Raw genomic sequence first — 22,226 nt, 5'->3', positions numbered from 1 at the left:
CTTGTTCTTGGACTTCAAGGAGTAGGTCGAGTTTTTTCTTTGTGCCACTATATGTTTCCAACCTCGTCGTAGAAGCTCACTCTTGGACTTTGTTCGTTAATTTCAACTGGTATCATGGCTTCTATGTCATAAGCGAGTCAGAAGGGTGTTTCCCTTGTGGTAGACTGAGGTGTGGTCTGATAAGCCCATAGTACTTGAGGAAGTTCTTTTGGCCCATGCCCCATTTGCATCTTGCAATCTCTTCTTCAACCCAGCCAATATGACCTTGTTAGCCGCCTTGGCTTGCCCATTTGCTTGTGGGTGTTCTACCGAGGTAAACTAGTGCTTGATCTTCATGCTGGCTACTAGGTTTCTAAAGGTAGAGTCGGTGAACTGAGTGCCATTATCAGTGGTGATAGAGTGAGTCACCCCATACCTTGTAATAATATTTTTGTAGAGGAACTTCCGACTTCTTTGAGCCCTGATAGTGGCTAATGGTTCTGCTTCTATCCACTTCGTGAAGTAGTCCACTCCCACTATTAGATATTTCACTTGTCCAGGCGCTTGGGGGAAGGGTCCTAATAGGTCCATCCCCATTTTGCAAAGGGCCATGGAGAAGTTATACTAATGAGCTCTTCGGGAGGAGCGACGTGGAAGTTTGCATACATTTGGCATGGCTGGAACTTCTTCGCAAACTCGGTGGCATCTTTCTGCAAGGTCGGCCAGTAGAATTGTAAAACCCGGTTAATTAACAGCTAATTAACCCATAAATGAGAATTTATTCTAGAAAGTCTAAAATGTGATTTTTATGACTAAATGTGATAGAGGAGATGGAGACAAGAATTTCGGTACCAATTTTATAGGATTCGGACCAAGATTGGACCGAACAGGCCAAACCGGGCCAACCGGACCCAAAGTGGGCCCTTGGCCCAACATAACTAAACCAAAACCCTAGTTTTCAGCACTCTCTCTCCTCACAACACTCAAAACACGCTGAAAAGAGAGGAAATGGGGGAAGAACACTCTCTCAAACTTCTATCTCTCACTTGATCTTCAAACCACAATAACTTTTGATCTAGAGCTCCGATTGCCGCTCTGTTTGCGGCCACACGTTCACCGCGGAGAGCTCTACAAAACCCAAACAATTAATCTTGAGGCAAGCCACGTTTTTCTCTTCGAAATTCCAGCCTTGTTTTCGAGTTTTATGAGTAAAAATGTTGAGATTTTGGGCTCTTTGATGTTATAGGACCCAACACTCTTGAAGGAGAAGGTTAATCTTGTCTCCTTGGACCTTGGGTGTGGGAAGATTCTCAACCCTAGTGTGATTTGTTGTTCTATGATGTTTGGGTATTGAGATGTTGTGTATGGGTATGATGATTGTGGCTTAGGTTGTGTATGTGTGAATATTGAAGCTTGATTGGTGATTTTGGAAAGCTTAAAAAGGGTTTGGTGGTGAAAAATCTGTTCTTGGAGGTTTTGAGGCCTTGAGAGCTTGTGGATAAGTGATTTGGAAGTACTCCGATTGAGCTTGGGAAATCGGCTAAGGTATGGTTTCGGTTTCCCGTATCTAATATGTAATGTGGTAGGAAATACTTAGGCTAGAGGCCCTAAGATAGGCATTGAATGGTTGATGTTGTTGAATGATTGAGATATATGATGTGGTCATATATGTGATGATGATTATTGATGCCATGGTGATATGATGTATGAGAAATATGCATGTTGTGATATATGCTTGATGATTGGTTATGGTTGAATTGTGGGTTGAACCATGTTGATGGTGAGTATGATATTGATTGTGTACAATGATGATTTATTAAAATTGGTGTTGTTGAAAATTGGCATGAGGAAGAGTATGTGATATGTCAATGTGTTTGAGTTTGAGCCACTTGGGTGAAGTGGGATAAAATGATGGGATAGTGATTTTGGTAAATTGTGGTAATGTGTCAATGTGTGAGTTGAGGAGGCTTGACGTTGAATTTGATATATTTTGATTGATTTCAAAGAAAAGGGATGAAATTGGCATGTTTGATTGATTTTTAAAAAGAGTTGAAAATGGCTTGTTTTGAAAGTGGCATATTGTGGTTTTGTATGAAATATGGTTTTTGGGTATACTTTGGCGGGACATAACTTGGACTACGAATCTCCGTTTTATGCCAAATATGTTTAGAAGTGAAATTGGATCCGGGATGTCCATGTCGTTCAAAGAACGGGTGAAAAAGGATTTAAAATGAGGAAGTTATGTCCGTTGGAAGATTGGGGTCTAAATCTGTGAATTCTGCAGCTTTTAACTTAGAAAAATTTTAGCAGAATAACCCCTTGCGCGTAGGCGCACTTGGCGCGTATGCGCCGATCTTCCAGAAAATGCCATCCACGCGTGCGCGTGATGTGCGCGGGCGCGCCGATTGTGCTGCACCCAATGCCCAGCCATTTTCCAGAGAGTTGTGCCAGAACCGTGCCAGCTTTGTGCCTGGGGCACGAGAGCACCCACGCGTACGCGTGGTTGACGCATGCGCGTCGATTGGCAAATTTTTAATCCACGCGTTAGCGTGCATGACGCTTGCGCGTCGATGAGTTTTTGAGGCCATCCACGTGTGCGCGTGGAGTGCGCATACGCGTGGCCCTATTTTCATCCCAAAGTTGATTTTTGAGTTTTAAAAGTCAAATCTCATATTTCTAAGCCTCCGATCTCACCATTTATGTCTTAAATCATTAAGATATGCTTAGCCATTAGAAAAGGGCTAGTGAAGGTGGTAACTTGCGAGTGAAGCAAGGGAAAAATGAATGATCAATGAGGATCAAAGATGATTACGTGAGATGCGGAGGATGGTGGTGGAAGTGCTTGTTATGCCATGGGCCGAAAGGCTGTAATTGTTAATGAAACGGCTGGTTATGGATTTAACCGTGAGCCGGGTGGCTGGTTATGGATTTAACCGTGAGCCAGAATGGCTGTGTATGATATGAATATTGGCTAGTTCTGGACTGAACCGTGAGCCGGATGGCTGATATGGATGTTGATCCATGGATGAGAATTCATGCATGTATATGCTGAATTATTGATAATTGAGATTTGCACTTCCACTATCTGAGATACGAGTTTTCCTAGGTAGTAGCAGTGGCTAGCCACCACGTGCTCTAGGTTGAGACTTGATACTCTGTTGACCCTATATCGTAAGTGTGGCCGGGCACTGTGAAAGACCCGGATGAGCTCGCCCCCGTAAATATTCACCAGTGAAGGTGATGGATATAGATCATGATTATGATCAAGTTTATGATGAGTATAACTCGAGTTGGGGATGCGTGACAGAGGGATAGTCCAAGGGTTAGCTACCAGGACTTGTCAGGTTGGCTCTATAACCGACAGATGATATCATCAGCCACTAGGGACAGGCATTCATCATATGCATACTGTATGAATTGTTTGAGATTGCCTATTTGACTGCATATTATTTGCTAATTGTCTAAAAGCCTTAATTGTTCCTATTTGTATATTTCTTGTTTGATATAACTGTGTTTGCTACATTATATCCTGCTGGTGGTTGGGAGGTTTGAAGGAATTGGAAAGGAAAGTATTAGTTAGACTGAAGAATCTTTAGTCAGATGCCCTTATAAGGTTTAGCTTGTTTATAAGCTTTGATATTATCTGGAGGAAGCTCTAGGATTGCCTTTGGCTTTCCTCTATTATTATGTATTATATATGTGGAAGCTGTTACCATGCTGGGGACCTCTGGTTCTCACCCATGCGGGTTTTGTGGTTTTCAGATGCAGGACGTGTGGTTTCCCGCTGAGGCATGCTGGAGACTTCTAGATTTGCGAAGATTCCTTGTTCTTGGGGACTCTGTTTTAGTTTATATGTTTTGCTTAGATACTTTTATCTCCATTAAATAATACAAACTATGATGACTCCTCTTATGGGAGATTTTGGATAATAGGTTTCTGTATTTGTGTCCCTTTGGGTTTCCTTTGGGGTTTTCCTTATTTTATTATATGTATATATAGCTATGCACGGACCGGTTATCTTCACAGCCGGATTTTGAGCTTTGATATTTTTGTTTTTGACACTCCTTTATATATATATATAATCTCGCGTTGGTTATCCTTGTTCGTTACGTTATCGATCGGAGTGTTGCGCTTTCGAGTTGCGATTTTTGTTTACCCCTTTTTCTACAAAGGCTCCTAGTTATAATCAATCATTCATACTACTATACTTACTAAATTTTTACTTTAGAGGTCGTAATACCTTGCCATCTCTGACTTATGACTTAAGCATAAGACTCTGTATGGTAGGGTGTTACATTATGGTATCAGAGCAGTTCGTTCCTGTAGAGCCTGAGGGATGGATTGACTATGCTTCTGTGCATTCTCTGTGTGTGTGTTATGTGCTATTAGTATATCTGCTTGATATAATTGGCATAAAAGTTTATGAGCATGCATTTGGGACTTTGAAGCACTAGACTTCCGATATTGAGACTGATCAACTTAATATCGATTGTTTGGTGTGTATAGGAACCAGATGGCGCCTCGTGGACGCGGTAGAGGTAGTGCGAGAGGTCGTACGAATGCTCGTGCACCGGAGAATAACCCTAATGACCCGGTGAACTTTATGGCTGCGTTGGAGAACATGGCTGCTGCTATGCAAGCCACTGCTGAGGCTCTTGGTCAACAGATGAACAACCATGGTAATGATGGAGGTGGAGTTCAGGGCCCGATGACCTTGGCAAACTTTTTGAAGGTTAATCCGCCTAAGTTCAAGGGAACTACTAGCCTGACTGAGGCTGATACATGGTTTCAGGCTATAGAGCGAGCACTGCAAGCACAAGTGGTACCTGAAGGACAGCGTGTCGAGTTTGCTACCTATATGCTCACAGGTGAAGCGTCGCATTGGTGGCAAGGCATCCGACGTCTTCTGCAGCAGGGTGATGACTATATCACCTGGAATGTCTTCCAAGAAGAGTTCTATAAGAAGTACTTTCCGACTTCTGCTAGGACGGCCAAGGAGCTTGAATTGTTACAGCTAAAGCAGGGTACTATGTTCGTATCTGAGTATACTGACAAGTTTGAGGAGCTGTTCAGATTCTCTCGTATGTGCCAAGGGACTATGGTGGAATATGAAGAATGGAAGTGTGTTAAGTATGAAGGAGGAATCCGGAGTGATATCTTTAGTTCAGTAGGACCAATGGAGATCAGAACTTTCTCCGAATTGGTGAACAAGTGTAGGGTTGTTGAAGAGTGTGTGAAAAGGGCAACCGCTGAGAAAGAGATTCACAAAGGATCATTCCCACAGAACCAAGGGAAGAGCTTTGCACCTAGAGGTCCGTCTTTCAAGAGGAGAAGCTCTTTCAGGAGGCCCAACAACAACAACTCCCAAAGGAAGAAGTTTGGAAAGCAGCCTCAGAATGATCAAGCTTGTACTAGGTGTGGAAGTCACCATCCGGGAGCACCATGCAAGGCCGGATGGGGTTTGTGCCATAGTTATCAGAACCGAACCGGTGATCGAACCGGTCAGGTTACAGGGTCACTGGGTTATTGGTTCAACCGGTGGGTCACTGGTTGAACCGATTGACCCGGTCCTATGTAAATAAAAAATAAAATATAGTCAAAAATTTAAAATTAAAATTTAAAATACATATTTTTACTAACATTTTAAAAATATCTAGCTATTCTAAAATAATATGAAACAGGAACAATAAGTATTTTGTTAATTTTACTCTATCATAAATATTTTTATTTTTTTATATTAAAATAACTATTATTTTTGAATTTTAATAATTTATTAATTAGTTTATATCTATTATACTATTATATACTACAAGAATTTATTGAAAAATAATATTAATAGATATTATATAATTATAAAAAAAATAAATGAGTTTATAATTACTGTTAAATAAAAATATAATTAATTTAAGAATGAATGAGTTTATAACTAAAATTAAAATAAATTAAATAGAAGTAAATTATTTGCTGAAAGATATTTATATATATATTAATTTGCAAACATATTGATAACAAGCTCAACAGCCTGGTGGTTGTGAGTATCATGTTTTTCCTTGAGGAGGGGTTCGAACCTCAGCTTTAACATTTTGGAAAAATATTGAAATTGAAGCGGTTCGGTCGAACCGGTCTTATCGAGTTTGACCGATTTTGACCGGTTCACTCCGGGTTTGACCGGTTCGTACCGGTTCACTACCTTATCCGGTCAGATTATTGGACCGGACCGGCTTAGGGTCCGGTTTACCGGTTTTCCAGTTGAACCGGCCGGTCTGGTCCGGTTTTGCTAACAGTGGTTTGTGCTACAATTGTGGAAAGGCGGGGCATAAAGCCGCAAGTTGTCCGGAGAGGCAAAAACAAGGTGCTGGGAAAGCACAACAGACTGGTCGGGTGTTCACCACTTCAGCTATAGGTGCTGAGGGATCTGAGACACTCATTCGAGGTAACTGTGAAATAGTTGGTCAAACTTTAAATGCTTTATTTGATTCGGGAGCATCACATTCATTCATTGCATTTGAGAAAGCCCATGAGTTAGGATTGAAGATTGTAACCTTAGGTTATGATCTAAGAGTGTACAATGCTACCCATGAAGCCATGGTGACTAGGCTAGGATGCCCGGAAGTTTCCTTTAGGTTCAAGCAGCGTGATTTTGTTCATAATTTAATCTGCTTACCGATGATCGGTCTTGATCTCATCTTGGGATTGGACTGGTTATCTAAGAACCATGTCCTGCTTGATTGTTCTACAAAGTCGGTGTACTTTATGCCGGAAGATACAGAAGGGCCGGTCGTGGTAAATAATTATTATTTGAATTCGATGATGGTGAACTATTCCGGAACTGAATGTCAGGGTATCATGTTGTTAACCGCGGGTGTTTCAGGTGATGATCAAAGGTTGGAACAGATTCTTGTTGTGTGTGAGTTTTCGGAAGTGTTTCCTGATGATATTGATGAGTTTCCACCTAACCGAGAGGTTGAGTTTGCTATTGAGTTGGTACCCGGGACGGGACCAATCTCAAGTGCTCCTTATAGGATGTCACCGTTAGAGATGAACGAGCTAAAGTCTCAGTTAGAGGATTTGTTGGGAAAGAATTTTATACGACCAAGTGTCTCTCCGTGGGGTGCTCCAGTGTTACTGGTGAAGAAGAAGGATGGGAGTATGCGGCTCTGTGTGGATTACAGGCAGTTGAACAAGGTTACAATAAAGAATAAGTACCCATTGCCGAGAATTGATGATCTCATGGATCAGTTGCAAGGAGCTGGAGTTTTCTCCAAGATCGATTTGCGATCCGGTTATCACCAGATAAGGGTGAGGGGTGAGGATATCTCTAAGACCGCTTTCAGGACTCGATATGGTCATTACGAGTACACTGTAATGTCCTTTGGGTTGACGAACGCTCCTGCGGTATTCATGGATTACATGAACAGAGTTTTCCGTCCGTTTCTGGATAAATTTGTTGTTGTCTTCATTGATGACATACTAATTTATTCCAAGACTGAAGAAGAGCATGCGGAACACTTGAGGACCGTGTTGCATATTCTAAAGGAGAAGAAACTCTATGCAAAACTGTCTAAGTGTGAGTTTTGGAAGAGTGAGGTGAAGTTTTTGGGTCACGTGGTGAGTAAGAAGGGAATAGCCATAGATCCAACTAAGGTGGAGGCTGTGATGGATTGGAAGCAACCAACCACCGTAACGGGGATAAGGAGTTTTCTGGGCTTAGTTGGCTATTACTGAAGGTTTATCAAGGGCTTTTCATAGATAGCTTTGCCAATGACAAAGTTAACCCGCAAAGACACTCCGTTTATTTGGACTCCTGAGTGTGAGGAGAGCTTTCAGACATTGAAGAAAAAGTTGACCACTGCACCTGTGTTAGTGTTACCTGAGCCGAATGAGCCATTTGAGGTGTACTGTGATGCCTCATTAAAGGGTTTAGTGTGCGTGCTGATGCAGCATCATAATGTGGTGGCGTATGCCTCACGATAGTTGAGACCTCATGAAGTTAGTTACCCTACGCACGATTTGGAACTCGCTGCGGTTGTGTTTGCCTTGAAGGTGTGGAGGCATTATCTCTATGGGGTTAAGTTCCAAGTTTTCTCTGATCATAAGAGCTTGAAGTATCTCTTTGATCAGAAAGAGCTTAATATGAGGCAGAGAAGGTGGATGGAATTGTTGAAGGACTACGACTTTGAGTTGCATTACTGGTGGACGAAATTGTGATTCATTCTTTTCTAACTCGAAACAATCCCCGGTAATGGCTCCAAAAACTTGGTGCTCAATATCACGGTGTCTGAAATTCAATTCACAACTCCGCACAACTAACCAGCAAGTGCACTGGGTCGTCCAAGTAATAAACCTTACGTGAGTAAAGGTCGATCCCACAGAGATTGTTGGTATGAAGCAAGCTATGGTCACCTTGTAAATCTCAGTTAGGCAGATTAAATTGGTTTATGATGAGTTCGAAAACTAATAATAAAAAGAAAATAAAAAGGGATAGAAATACTTATGTAAATCAATAGTGGGAATTTCAGATAGGCGTATGGAGATGCTGTGCTCCTCTTGAATCTCAGCTTTCTCATTGCTTTCATCCAATCCTTTTTACTCCTTTCCATGGCAAGCTGTATGTAGGGCATCACCGTTGTCAATGGCTACATCCCATCCTCTCAGTGAAAATGGTCCTATGCTCTGTCACAGCACGGCTAATCATCTGTCGGTTCTCAATCAGGTTGGAATAGAATCCCTTGATTCTTTTGCGTTTGTCATCACGCCCAGCCTTCAGGAGTTTGAAGCTCGTCACAGTCATTCAATCCCAGAATCCTACTCGGAATACCATAGACAAGGTTTAGACTTTCCGGATCCTCATGAATGCCGCCATCTATCTAACTTATACCACGAAGATTCTGTTGGGGAATCTAAGAGATATGCGCTCGGTCTAAGGTAGAACGGAAGTGGTTGTCAATCACGCGCGTTCATAGGTGAGAATGATGATGAGTGTCACGGATCATCACATTCATCAAAGTGTTGTGCAACGTATATCTTGGAATAAGAATAAAAGAGAATTGAATAGAAAGTAATAGTAATTGTATTGAAACTTGAGGTACAGCAGAGCTCCACACCCTTAATCTATGGTGTGCAGAAACTCCACCGTTGAAAATACATTAGTGAAAGGTTCAGGCATGGCCGAATGGCCAGCCCCCAAAACGTGATCACAGGATTCAAAATACAATCTAGGATCCAGCCCTCTAATATGATAGTTAAAAGTTCTATTTATAATAAACTAGCTCCTAGGGTTTACATGAGTAAGTAATTGATGCATAAATCCACTTCCGGGGCCCACTTGGTGTATGCTTGGGCTGAGCTTGATCTATCCACGAGCTGAGGCTTTTCTTGGAGTTGAACTCCAAGTTATAACGTGTTTTGGGCGTTCAACTCCGGATCATGACGTTTTTCTGGCGTTTAACTCCAGACAGCAGCATGTACTTGGCATTCAACGCCAAGTTACATCGTCAATTCCCGAATAAAGTATGAACTATTATATATTGCTGGAAAGCGACTTTCCAACGCCGTTAAGAGCGCGCCATTTGGAGTTCTGTAGCTCTAGAAAATCCATTTCGAGTGCAGGGAGGTCAGATTCCAACAGCATCAGCAGTCCTTTTGTCAGCCTTTTTCAGAGTTTTGCTCAAGTCCCTCAATTTCAGCCAGAAATTACCTGAAATTACAGAAAAACACACAAACTCATAGTAAAGTCCAGAAATGTGAATTTAACATAAAAACTAATGAAAACATCCCTAAAAGTAGCTTGAACTTACTAAAAACTACCTAAAAACAATGCCAAAAAGCGTATAAATTATCCGCTCATCACAACACCAAACTTAAATTGTTGCTTGTTCCCAAGCAACTGAAAATCAATTAGGATAAAAAGAAGAGAATATACTATAAATTCTAAAATATCAATGAATATTAATTCTAATTAGATGAGCGGGACTTGTAGCTTTTTGCTTCTGAACAGTTTTGGCATCTCACTTTTTCCTTTGAAATTTAGAATGATTGGCTTCTCTAGAAACTTAGAATTTTGGATAGTGTTATTGACTTTCCTAGTTAAGCATGTTGATTCTTGAACACAGCTACTTATGAGTCTTGGCCGTGGCCCTAAGCACTTTGTTTTCCAGTATTACCACCGGATACATAAATGCCACAGACACATAACTGGGTAAACCTTTTCAGATTGTGACTCAGCTTTGCTAGAGTCCCCAGTTAGTGGTGTCCAGAGCTCTTAAGCACACTCTTTTTGCTTTGGATCACAACTTTAACCACTCAGTCTCAAGCTTTTCACTTGGACCTTCATGACACAAGCACATGGTTAGGGACAGCTTGATTTAGCCACTTAGGCCTGGATTTCATTTCCTTGGGCCCTCCTATCCATTGATGCTCAAAGCCTTGGATCCTTTTTACCCTTGCCTTTTGGTTTTAAGGGCTATTGGCTTTTTCTGCTTGCTTTTTCTTTTTCTTTCTATTTTTTTTCGCAAGCTTCTTCTTTTTCACTGCTTTTTCTTACTTCAAGAATCAATTTCATGATTTTTCAGATCATCAATAACATTTTTCTTTGTTCATCATTCTTTCAAGAGCCAACAGTTTTAACATTCATAAACAACAAGATCAAAAATATGCACTGTTCAAGCATTCATTCAGAAAACAAAAAGTATTGTCACCACATCAATATAATTAAATTAAATTCAAGAAAAATTTTCGAAATTTATGTACTTCTTGTTCTTTTGAATTAAAACATTTTTCATTTAAGAGAGGTGAAGGATTAATGGAATTTATTCATAGCTTTAAGACATGGTTACATACTAATGATCATGAAGTAAAGACACAAAATATAGATAAACACAACATTAAAAACCAAAAACAGAAAGAAATAAAGAACAAGGAATGAATCCACCTTTAGTGGCGTCTTCTTCTTGAAGGACCAATAATGTTCTTAAGCTCTTCTATGTCCCTTCCTTGCCTTTGTTGCTCCTCCCTTATTGCTCTTTGGTCTTCTCTTATTTCTTGGAGAATGATGGAGTGCTCATGATGTTCCACCCTTAATTGTTCAACATTGTGGCTCAAATCCTCTAAGGAAGTGTTGAGTTGTTCCCAATAGTTGTTGGGAGGAAAGTGCATCCCTTGAGGCATCTCAGGGATTTCTTGATGATGAGCTTCCTCATGCATCTCTTGAGAACCGTGAAGGGTCTCTCTTGCTTGCTCCATCCTCTTCTTGGTGATGGGCTTATCCTCTTCAATGAGAATGTCTCTTTCTATGATAACTCCAGCTGAGTAACATAGATGGCAAATAAGGTGAGAAAAAGCTAGCCTTGCCATGGGTGAGGGCTTGTCGGCTATTTTGTAGATTTCGTTGGAGATGACCTCATGAACTTCTACTTCCTCTCCAATCATGATGCTATGAATCATGATGGCCCGATCCACAGTAACTTCAGATCGGTTGCTAGTAGGAATGATGGAGCGTTGAATGAACTTCAACCATCCTCTAGCCACAGGCTTGAGGTCCAGTCTTCTTAGTTGGACTGGCTTGCCTTTGGAGTCTCTCTTCCATTGAGCTCCTTCCACACATATGTCCATAAGGACTTGGTCCAACCTTTGATTAAAGTTGACCCTTCTAGTGTAGGGGCGTTCATCTCCTTGCATCATGGGCAAGTGAAACACCAACCTCACATTTTTCGGACTAAAATCTAAGTATTTCCCCCGAACCATTGTGAGATAATTCTTTGGACTCGGGTCCATACTTTGATCATGGTTCCTAGTGATCCATGCATTGGCATAGAACTCTTGAACCATTAAGATTCCGACTTGTTGCATGGGGTTGGTTAGGACTTCCCAACCTCTTCTTCGGATTTCATGTTGGATTTTCGGATACTCATTTTTCTTGAGCTTGAAAGGGACCTCAGGGATCACCTTCTTCTTTGCCACAACATCATAGAAGTGGTCTTGATGGCTCTTGGAGATGAATCTTTCCATCTTCCATGACTCGGAGGTGGAAGCTTTTGTCTTCCTTTTTCCTTTTCTAGAGGATTCTCCGGCCTTAGGTGCCATTGATGGTAATGGAAAAACAAAAAGCTTATGCTTTTACCACACCAAACTTAAAATATTGCTCGCCCTCGAGCAAGAGAAGAAAGAAGAGAAGAAGAAGAAGAAGAGAATATGGAGGAGAAGGGGAAGTGTAGGTTCGGTCAAGGTATGGAAGAGGGGGTTGGGTGTTGTGAAAATGAAGTAGAATGGAAGGGTACATATAGGGAGAGGGGGGGAGTGTATGTTCGGCCATTTAGGGTGGGAATGGGTGGGGAAATGGTGTTGAATTTTTGAAGGTAGGTGGGGTTTATGGGGAAGAGTGGATGGATGTGAGTGGTGAAGGGGGTGATTGGGAAGAGGAATTGAGGTGATTGGTGAAGAGTGTTGGGAAGTGTGACATGGGGAAGAGTAATCACAAAAACTAGGATTAGGAGGTAAGGTGGGAATATAGTAGGTGGGGATCCTGTGGGGTCCACAGATCCTGAGGTGATCCTGTGGGGTCCACAGGTCCTGAGGTGTCAAGGAATTCCATCCATGCACCAAATAGGCATGTAAAATGCCTTTGCACACCATTCTGGCGTTTAAACGCCGTGTGGTGCACATTCTGGGCGTTCAACGCCCATGTAAAGCATGTTTCTGGCGTTGAACGCCAGTTTCATGCTTGTTACTGGCGTTCAGCACCAGCTCTTCTTCTCTAGGCACATTCCTGGCATTCAGCGCCAGAATGATGCTCTGTTCTGGCGTTGAACGCCGGCCAGATGCATCTTACTGGCGTTGAACGCCAGCCTGTGCTTCCTCCAGGGTGTGATTTTTTTCTTCTGCTGTTTTTGATTCTGTTTTTAATTTTTATGATTTTTTTGTGACTCCTCATGATCATGTACCTAATAAAACACAAAATAACAATAAAATAGAATAAAATAAAAATTAGATAAATAAAATTGGGTTGCCTCCCAACAAGCGCTTTTTTAATGTCAATAGCTTGACAGTGGCTCTCATGGAGCCACAAGGTGATCAGGTCAATGTTGTATAGTCCCAACACCAAACTTAGAGTTTGGATATGGGGTCTTAACACCAAACTTAGAGTTTAGTTGTGGTCTTCCAACACCAAACTTAGAGTTTGACTGTGGGGGCTCTTCTTGACTCTGAAATGAGAGAAGCTCTTCATGCTTACTTTCTTTTGTCACAGAGGGATGGCCATGTGCCTTAAACACAAGGTAGTACCCATTCAATTGAAGGACTAATTCACCTCTGTTGACATCTATCACAGCTCCTGCTGTGGCTAGGAAAGGTCTTCCAAGGATGATGCAATCATCCTCTTCCTTCCTAGTGTCTAAGATTATGAAATCAGCAGGGATGTAAATGCCTTCAACCTTTACTAACACGTCCTCTACTATTCCATAAGCTTGTCTCAATGACTTGTCTGCCAATTGTAATGAGAACAAGGCAGGTTGTACCTCAATGATCCCCAGCTTCTTCATTACAGAGAGTGGCATAAGATTTATCCCTGACCCCAGATCACACAGAGCTTTTTCAAAGGTCATGGTGCCTATGGTACAAGGTATTAAGAACTTGCCAGGATCTTGTTTCTTTTGAGATAAAATTTGCTGAATCCAGGTATCCAGTTCACTAATGAGCAAGGGAGGTTCACTTTCCCAAGTCTCATTACCAAATAACTTGGCATTCAGCTTCATGATAGCTCCTAAATATTGAGCAACTTGCTCTCCAGTTACATCTTCATCCTCTTCAGAGGAAGAATAGTCTTCAGAGCTCATGAATGGCAGAAGGAGATTTAATGGAATCTCTATGGTTTCTATATGAGCCTCATATTCCTGTGGATCCTTAATAGGAAACTCCTTCTTGTTTGAGGGACGTCCCAGGAGGTCTTCCTCACTAGGATTTTCGTCCTCCTCCTCCCTTGTGCATTCGGCCACATTGATTATATCAATGGCCTTGCATTCTCCTTTTGGATTCTCTTCTGTATTGCTTGGGAGAATACTGGGAGGAGTTTCAATGACTTTCTTACTCAGCTGGCCCATTTGTGCCTCCAGATTTATAATGGAGGATCTTGTTTCACTCATGAAACTGAAAGTGGCCTTTGACAGATCAGAGACTAGATTGGCTAAATTAGAGGTGTTTTGTTCAGAATTCTCTGTCTGTTGCTGAGAAGATGATGGATATGGCTTGCTATTGCTCAGCCTATTGCGTCCACCATTGTTAAAGCCTTGTTGAGGCTTTTGTTGATCCTTCCATGAGAAATTTGGATGATTTCTCCATGATGAGTTATAGGTGTTTCCATAAGGTTCACCCATGTAATTAACCTCTGCCATGGCAGGGTTCTCAGGATCATAAGCTTCTTCAGAAGCTGCCTCTCTAGTACTGTTGGATGAATGTTGCCATCCATTCAGATTTTGAGAGATCATGTTGACCTGTTGAGTCAACACTTTGTTCTGAGCTAATATGGCATTCAGAGCATCAATTTCAAGAACTCTTTTCTTCTGAGGTATCCCATTATTCACGGAATTCCTCTCAGAAGTGTACATGAATTGGTTGTTTGCAACCATATCAATGAGTTCTTGAGCCTCTTCAGGCGTTTTCTTTAGGTGAATAGATCCACCTGCAGAATGGTCCAATGACATTTTCGAAAATTCAGATAGACCATAATAGAATATATCTAATATGGTCCATTCTGAAAACATGTCAGATGAACATCTTTTGGTCAGCTGCTTGTATCTTTTCCAAGATTCATAGAGGGATTCACCATCTTTTTGCTTGAAGGTTTGAACATCCACTCTCAGCTTGCTCAGCTTTTGAGGAGGAAAGAATTTATCCAAGAAGGCAGTGACCAGCTTATCCCAGGAGTCCAGGCTATCCTTGGTTTGTGAATCCAACCATATTCTAGCTCTGTCTCTTACAACAAAAGGGAAAAGCATGAGTCTGTAGACTTCAGGATCAACTCCATTCGTCTTTACAGTCTCAAAGATCTGCAAGAACTCAGTTAAAAACTGATAGGGATCTTCAGATGGAAGTCCATAAAACTTGCAGTTTTGTTGCATTAATGCAACTAGCTGAGGTTTCAGCTCAAAGTTGTTGGCTCCAATGGCAGGAATGGAGATGCTTCTTCCATCAAACTTGGACGTTGGCTTTGTGAAGTCACCAAGCATTCTCCTTACATTATTATTATTTTCGGCTGCCATCTCCTTCTCTTGTTTGAAAATTTCTGAAAGGTTGTTTCTGGATTGTTGTAATTTAGTTTCTCTTAGTTTCCTTTTCAGAGTCCTTTCAGGTTCAGGATCAATTTCAACAAGAGTGCCTTTTTCCCTGTTCCTGCTCATATGAAAGAGAAGAAAACAAGAAAAGAAAGAGGAATCCTCTATGGCACAGTATAGAGATTCCTTTATGTTAGTAGAAGAAGAAAGGGGAGAAGAATGTAGAAGAGGGAATTCGGATTTTTTAGATGAAGAGAGGTGAAGAGAAGTGTTAGTAATTAAATAATTAAATAGAAGAAGAGAAGAGGAAGAGAATTCGAAAATAATTTTAAAAAAGGGGTTAATGATTTTCAAAAATTAGAGATAAATTGTAATTAAAATTAAAACATGAAACAATTAGTTAATTAAAAAGAATTTTTGAAAAAGGGGTGAGATATTTTCGAAAATTAGAGAGGGAAAAGTAGTTAGGTGATTTTGAAAAAGATAAGAAACAAACAAAAAGTCAAATAGTTAGTTGAAAAGATATTAAAATCAAATTTGAAAAAGATAAGAAGATAAGAAGTTAGATAAGATATTTTGAAATCAAATATTGAAAAAGATAAAATTTTGAAAAGGATAAGATAAATAGATAAGATAAAAATTTTAAAAGAAAGAAATTTTGAAAAAGATTTAATTTTTAAAATGACTTAACTAACAAGAAACTACAAGATAAGATTCTAGAATTTAAAGATTGAACCTTTCTTAACAAGAAAGTAACAAACTTCAAATTTTTGAATCAATCACATTAATTGTTAGCATATTTTCGAAAATATGATATAAAGATAAGAAAAAGATTTTGAAAAATAATTTTTAAAATTTTCGAAAATAAAAAAAATGGAAAAGATATGATTTTTTGAAAAAGATTTTGAAAAGATAAGATTTTTAAAATTGAAATTTTGACTTGACTTGTGAGAAACAACTAATTTTGAAAATTTTTGACCAAGTCAACCCAAAATTTTGAAAATTTGGAGGGAAATAAGGAAAAGATATTTTTTTTATTTTTGAGTTTTTAATGATGAAAGAGAAGAACACAAATATGACCCAAAACATAAAAATTTTGGATCAAAACACAAGATGCATGCAAGAACACTATGAATGTCAAGATGAACACCAAGAACACTTTGAAGATCATGATGAACATCAAGAACATAATTTTGAAAAATTTTTGATGCAAAGAAAAGATGTAAGACACCAAACTTGGAAATCTTTAATGCATGGATTCTAATAAACGAAAAATGCATATGAAAAACAACAAACAACACAAAACAAGAAAACATCAAGATCAAACAAGAAGACTTACCAAGAACAACTTGAAGATCATGAAGAACACTATGAATGCATGGAATTTTCGAAAAAATTGCAAGAAAATTTTTAAAGCATGCAATTGACACCAAACTTAAAAATTGACTCAAGACTAAAACAAGAAACACAAAATATTTTTGATTTTTATGATTTTATGATTTTTTTTTAATTTTTTTTTGAAAATGTTTTTTTAGAAAAACGAAAATAAAAGCAAAATTTTAAAAAAATAATTTTTGAAAACTTTTTGAAAAGAAAATTACCTAATCTGAGCAACAAGATGAACCGTTAGTTGTTCATACTCGAACAATCCCCGGCAACGGCGCCAAAAACTTGGTGGACGAAATTGTGATTCATTCTTTTCTAACTCGAAACAATGCCCGGTAATGGCTCCAAAAACTTGGTGCTCAATATCACGGTGTCTAAAATTCAATTCACAACTCCGCACAACTAACCAACAAGTGCACTGGGTCGTCCAAGTAATAAATCTTACGTGAGTAAGGGTCGATCCCACAGAGATTGTTGGTATGAAGCAAGCTATGGTCACCTTGTAAATCTCAGTTAGGCAGATTAAATTGGTTTATGATGAGTTCGAAAACTAATAATAAAAAGAAAATAAAAAGGGATAGAAATACTTATGTAAATCAATAGTGGGAATTTCAGATAGGCGTATGGAGATGCTGTGCTCCTCTTGAATCTCTACTTTCTCATTGTTTTCATCCAATCCTTCTTACTCCTTTCCATGACAAGCTGTATGTAGGGCATCACCATTGTCAATGGCTACATCCCATCCTCTCAGTGAAAATGGTCCTATGCTCTGTCACAGCACGGCTAATCATCTGTCGGTTCTCAATCAGGTTGGAATAGAATCCCTTGATTCTTTTGCGTTTGTCATCACGCCCAGCCTTCAGGAGTTTGAAGCTCGTCACAATCATTCAATCCCAGAATCCTACTCGGAATACCATAGACAAGGTTTAGACTTTCCGGATCCTCATGAATGCCGCCATCTATCTAACTTATACCACGAAGATTCTGTTGGGGAATCTAAGAGATATGCGCTCGGTCTAAGGTAGAACGGAAGTGGTTGTCAATCACGCGCGTTCATAGGTGAGAATGATGATGAGTGTCACGGATCATCACATTCATCAAAGTGTTGTGCAACGTATATCTTGGAATAAGAATAAAAGAGAATTGAATAGAAAGTAATAGTAATTGTATTGAAACTTGAGGTACAGCAGAGCTCCACACCCTTAATCTATGGTGTGCAGAAACTCCACCGTTGAAAATACATAAGTGAAAGGTTCAGGCATGGCCGAATGGCCAGCCCCCAAAATGTGATCACAGGATTCAAAATACAATCTAGGATCCAGCCCTCTAATATGATAGTAAAAAGTTCTATTTATAATAAACTAGCTCCTAGGGTTTACATGAGTAAGTAATTGATGCATAAATCCACTTTCGGGGCCCACTTGGTGTATGCTTGGGCTGAGCTTGATCTATCCACGAGCTGAGGCTTTTCTTGGAGTTGAACTCCAAGTTATAACGTGTTTTGGGCGTTCAACTCCGGATCATGACGTTTTTCTGGCGTTTAACTCCAGACAGCAGCATGTACTTGGCGTTAAACGCCAAGTTACGTCATCAATTCCCGAATAAAGTATGGACTATTATATATTGCTGGAAAGCACTGGATGTCTACTTTCTAACGCCATTGAGAGCGCGCCATTTGGAGTTCTGTAGCTCCAGAAAAATAATTTCGAGTGCAGGGAGGTCAGATTCCAACAGCATCAACAGTCCTTTTGTCAGCCTTTTTCAGAGTTTTGCTCAAGTCCCTCAATTTCAGCCAGAAATTATCTGAAATTACAGAAAAACACAAAAACTCATATTAAAGTCCAGAAATGTGAATTTAACATAAAAACTAATGAAAACATCCCTAAAAGTAGCTTGAACTTACTAAAAACTACCTAAAAACAATGCCAAAAAGCATATAAATTATCCGCTCATCAATTACCATCTGGGAAAGGCGAACGTAGTGGCGGATGCGTTAAGTCAGAAGTCATTATATGCGGCTTGGATGATGCTTCAAGAGGAGAATTTGCTCAAGGGATTCGAGAGTCTGAAAATTGGTGCTCGAGAAGTATCCGGAACTTTGTGTTTAAGCCGATTAGAAATCTCAAGTGACTTTAAGTCTGAACTCCTAAAGGCTCATCAAAATGATGAAGCGTTATGGAAGGTGTTACCGGCTATTGAGCAAGGAAAACAGTGGAGAGTGTCGGAAGAAAAAGATGGGTTATGGAGATTCAAGGGTAGGATTATTGTGCCGGATGTTGGCACCTTGAGGCATGATATCTTAAAGGAGGCACACAAAAGCGGATTCTCCATTCACCCGGGAAGTACTAAGATGTACCATGATTTAAAGGCGATGTTTTGGTGGCCGAGTATGAAGAATAATGATGTGGCGGAATATGTTTCAAAATGCTTAACTTGTCAAAAGGTAAAGATTGAACATCAAAGACCTTCCGGGATGTTGCAACCTTTAGAGATTCCACAATGGAAGTGGGAAAGTATTGCAATGAACTTTGTGTCAGGATTGCCAAGGACTAGGGCTGGTTTTGATGCTATCTGGGTGATTGTGGACCGACTGACGAAGTCAGCTCACTTTTTACCCATTCGTATGACTTACACCCTTGAGGAGCTAGCACGGTTATACATAAAGGAGATTGTGAGACTTCATGGTGTACCTGCTACTATAATCTCTGATAGAGATCCTCGTTTCACTTCAAGGTTTTGGGGTACATTTCAGAAAGCTTTTGGAACCTGATTAAGCTTGAGCACGGCTTACCATCCCCAAACAGATGGTCAATCCGAGAGAACGATCCAAACACTAGAGGATATGTTGAGAGCTTATGTTTTGGACCAATCGGCGAGTTGGGATCGGTATATGCCATTAGTGGAGTTTGCATACAATAATAGTTATCATGCGAGCATCGGAATGGCTCCGTATGAGGCCTTGTATGGGAGGAAATGTCAATCTCCGCTATGTTGGTATGAAGCTGGAGAGAAAAGCTTGTTGGGACCGGAAATGATAGCTGAGACTACTGAACAAGTCAAGAAAATCCGAGATAGGATGCTTACGGCGCAGAGTCGTCAAAAGAGTTACGCCAATCATAGGCGAAAGCCCTTAGAATTTGAGGAAGGAGACCATGTTTTTCTTAAGGTTACTCCGACTACGGGAGTAGGTAGGGCGATTAAAGCAAAGAAGTTGAATCCTCGATACATTGGTCCATTTCAGATCTTGGAGAGGATTGGACTGGTGGCGTATCGGATGGCTCTACCACCTCATCTTTCGAACCTGCACGACGTGTTTCACGTGTCGCAGCTTCGGAAGTACACTCCTGATGCTAGCCATGTGTTAAAACCTGAGTCGGTTCAGTTAAGGGAAGATTTGACGCTTCCAGTGGCCCCAGTCAGAATTGATGATACCAGTATCAAACGGTTGCGTAGAAAAGAGGTTTCATTAGTCAAGGTAGCATGGAGTCGAGGCGGTGTTGAGGAACACACTTGGGAACTTGAGTCGGAGATGCGAACGGATTATCCACATTTATTCTCAGGTAATTACATTTGAATTTTGTGGGCAAAATTCCCAATTAGGTGGGTAGAATGTAAAACCCGGTTAATTAACGGCTAATTAACCCATAAATGAGAATTTATTCTAGAAAGCCTAAAATGTGATTTTTATGGCTAAATGTGATAGAGGAGATGGAGACGAGAATTTCGGTACCAATTTTATAGGATTCGGACCAAGATTGGACCGAACGGGCCAAACCGGGCCAACCGGACCCAAAGTGGGTCCTTGGCCCAACATAACTAAACCAAAACCCTAGTTTTCAGCTCTCTCTCTCCTCACAACACTCAAAACACGCTGAAAAGAGAGGAAATGGGGGAAGAACACCCTCTCAAACTTCTATCTCTCACTTGATCTTCAAACCACAATAACTTTTGATCTAGAGCTCCGATTGCCGCTCTGTTTGTGGCCACGCGTTCACTGCGGAGAGCTCTACAAAACCCATACAATTAATCTTGAGGTAAGCCACGTTTTGATCTTCGAAATTCCAGCCTTGTTTTCGAGTTTTATGAGCAAAAATATTGAGATTTTAGGCTCTTTGATGTTATAGGACCCAACACTCTTGAAGGAGAAGGTTAATCTTGTCTCCTTGGACCTTGGGTGTGGTAAGATTCTCAACCCTAGTGTGATTTGTTGTTCTATGATGTTTGGATATTGAGATGTTGTGTATGGGTATGATGATTGTGGCTTAGGTTGTGTATGTGTGAATATTGGAGCTTGATTGGTGATTTTGGAAAGCTTAAAAAGGTTTTGGAGGTGAAAAATCTGTTCTTGGAGGTTTTGAGGCCTTGAGAGCTTGTGGATAAGTGATTTGGAAGTACTCCGATTGAGCTTGGGAAATCGGCTAAGGTATGGTTTCGGTTTCTCGTATCTAATATGTAATGTGGTAGGAAATACTTAGGCTAGAGGCCCTAAGATAGGCATTGAATGGTTGATGTTGTTGAATGATTGAGATATATGATGTGGTCATATATGTGATGATGATTATTGATGCCATGGTGTTATGATGTACGAGAAATATGCATGTTGTGATATATGCTTGATGATTGGTTATGGTTGAATTGTGGGTTGAACCATGTTGATGGTGAGTATGATATTGATTGTGTACAATGATGATTTATTAGAATTGGTGTTGTTGAAAATTGGCATGAGGAAGAGTATGTGATATGTCAATGTGTTTGAGTTTGAGCCACTTGGGTGAAGTGGGGTAAAATGATGGGATAGTGATTTTGGTAAATTGTGGTAATGTGTCAATGTGTGAGTTGAGGAGGCTTGACGTTGAATTTGATATATTTTGATTGATTTCAAAGAAAAGGGATGAAATTGGCATGTTTGATTGATTTTTAAAAAGAGTTGAAAATGGCTTGTTTTGAAAGTGGCATATTGTGGTTTTGTATGAAATATGGTTTTTGGGCATACTTTGGTGGGACATAACTTGGACTACGGATCTCCGTTTTATGCCAAATCTGTTTAGAAGTGAAATTGGATCCGGGATGTCCATGCCGTTCGAAGAATGGGTGAAAAACGATTTAAAATGAGGAAGTTATGTCTGTTGGAAGATTGGGGTCTAAATCTGTGAATTCTGCAGCTTTTAACTTAGAAAATTTTTAGCAGAATAACCCCTTACGCGTAGGCGCACTTGGCGCGTATGCGCCGATCTTCCAGAAAATGCCATCCACGCGTGCGCGTGATGTGCGCGGGCGCGCCGATTGTGCTGCACCCAATGCCCAGCCATTTTTCAGAGAGTTGTGCCAGAACCGTGCCAGCTTTGTGCCTGGGGCACGAGAACACCCACGCGTACGCGTGGTTGACGCATGCGCGTCGATTGGCAAATTTTTAATCCACGCGTTAGCGTGCATGACGCTTGCGCGTCGATGAGTTTTTGAGGCCATCCACGCGTGCGCGTGGAGTGCACGTACGCGTGGCCCTGTTTTCATCCCAAAGTTGATTTTTGAGTTTTAAAAGCCAAATCTAATACTTCTAAGCCTCTGATCTCACCATTTATGTCTTAAATCATTATGATA

This window comes from Arachis stenosperma, chromosome 1 (assembly GCF_014773155.1).
Source record: "Arachis stenosperma cultivar V10309 chromosome 1, arast.V10309.gnm1.PFL2, whole genome shotgun sequence".
NCBI classification, from domain to species: Eukaryota; Viridiplantae; Streptophyta; class Magnoliopsida; order Fabales; family Fabaceae; genus Arachis; species Arachis stenosperma.
This window is presented reverse-complemented; position numbering follows the sequence as displayed.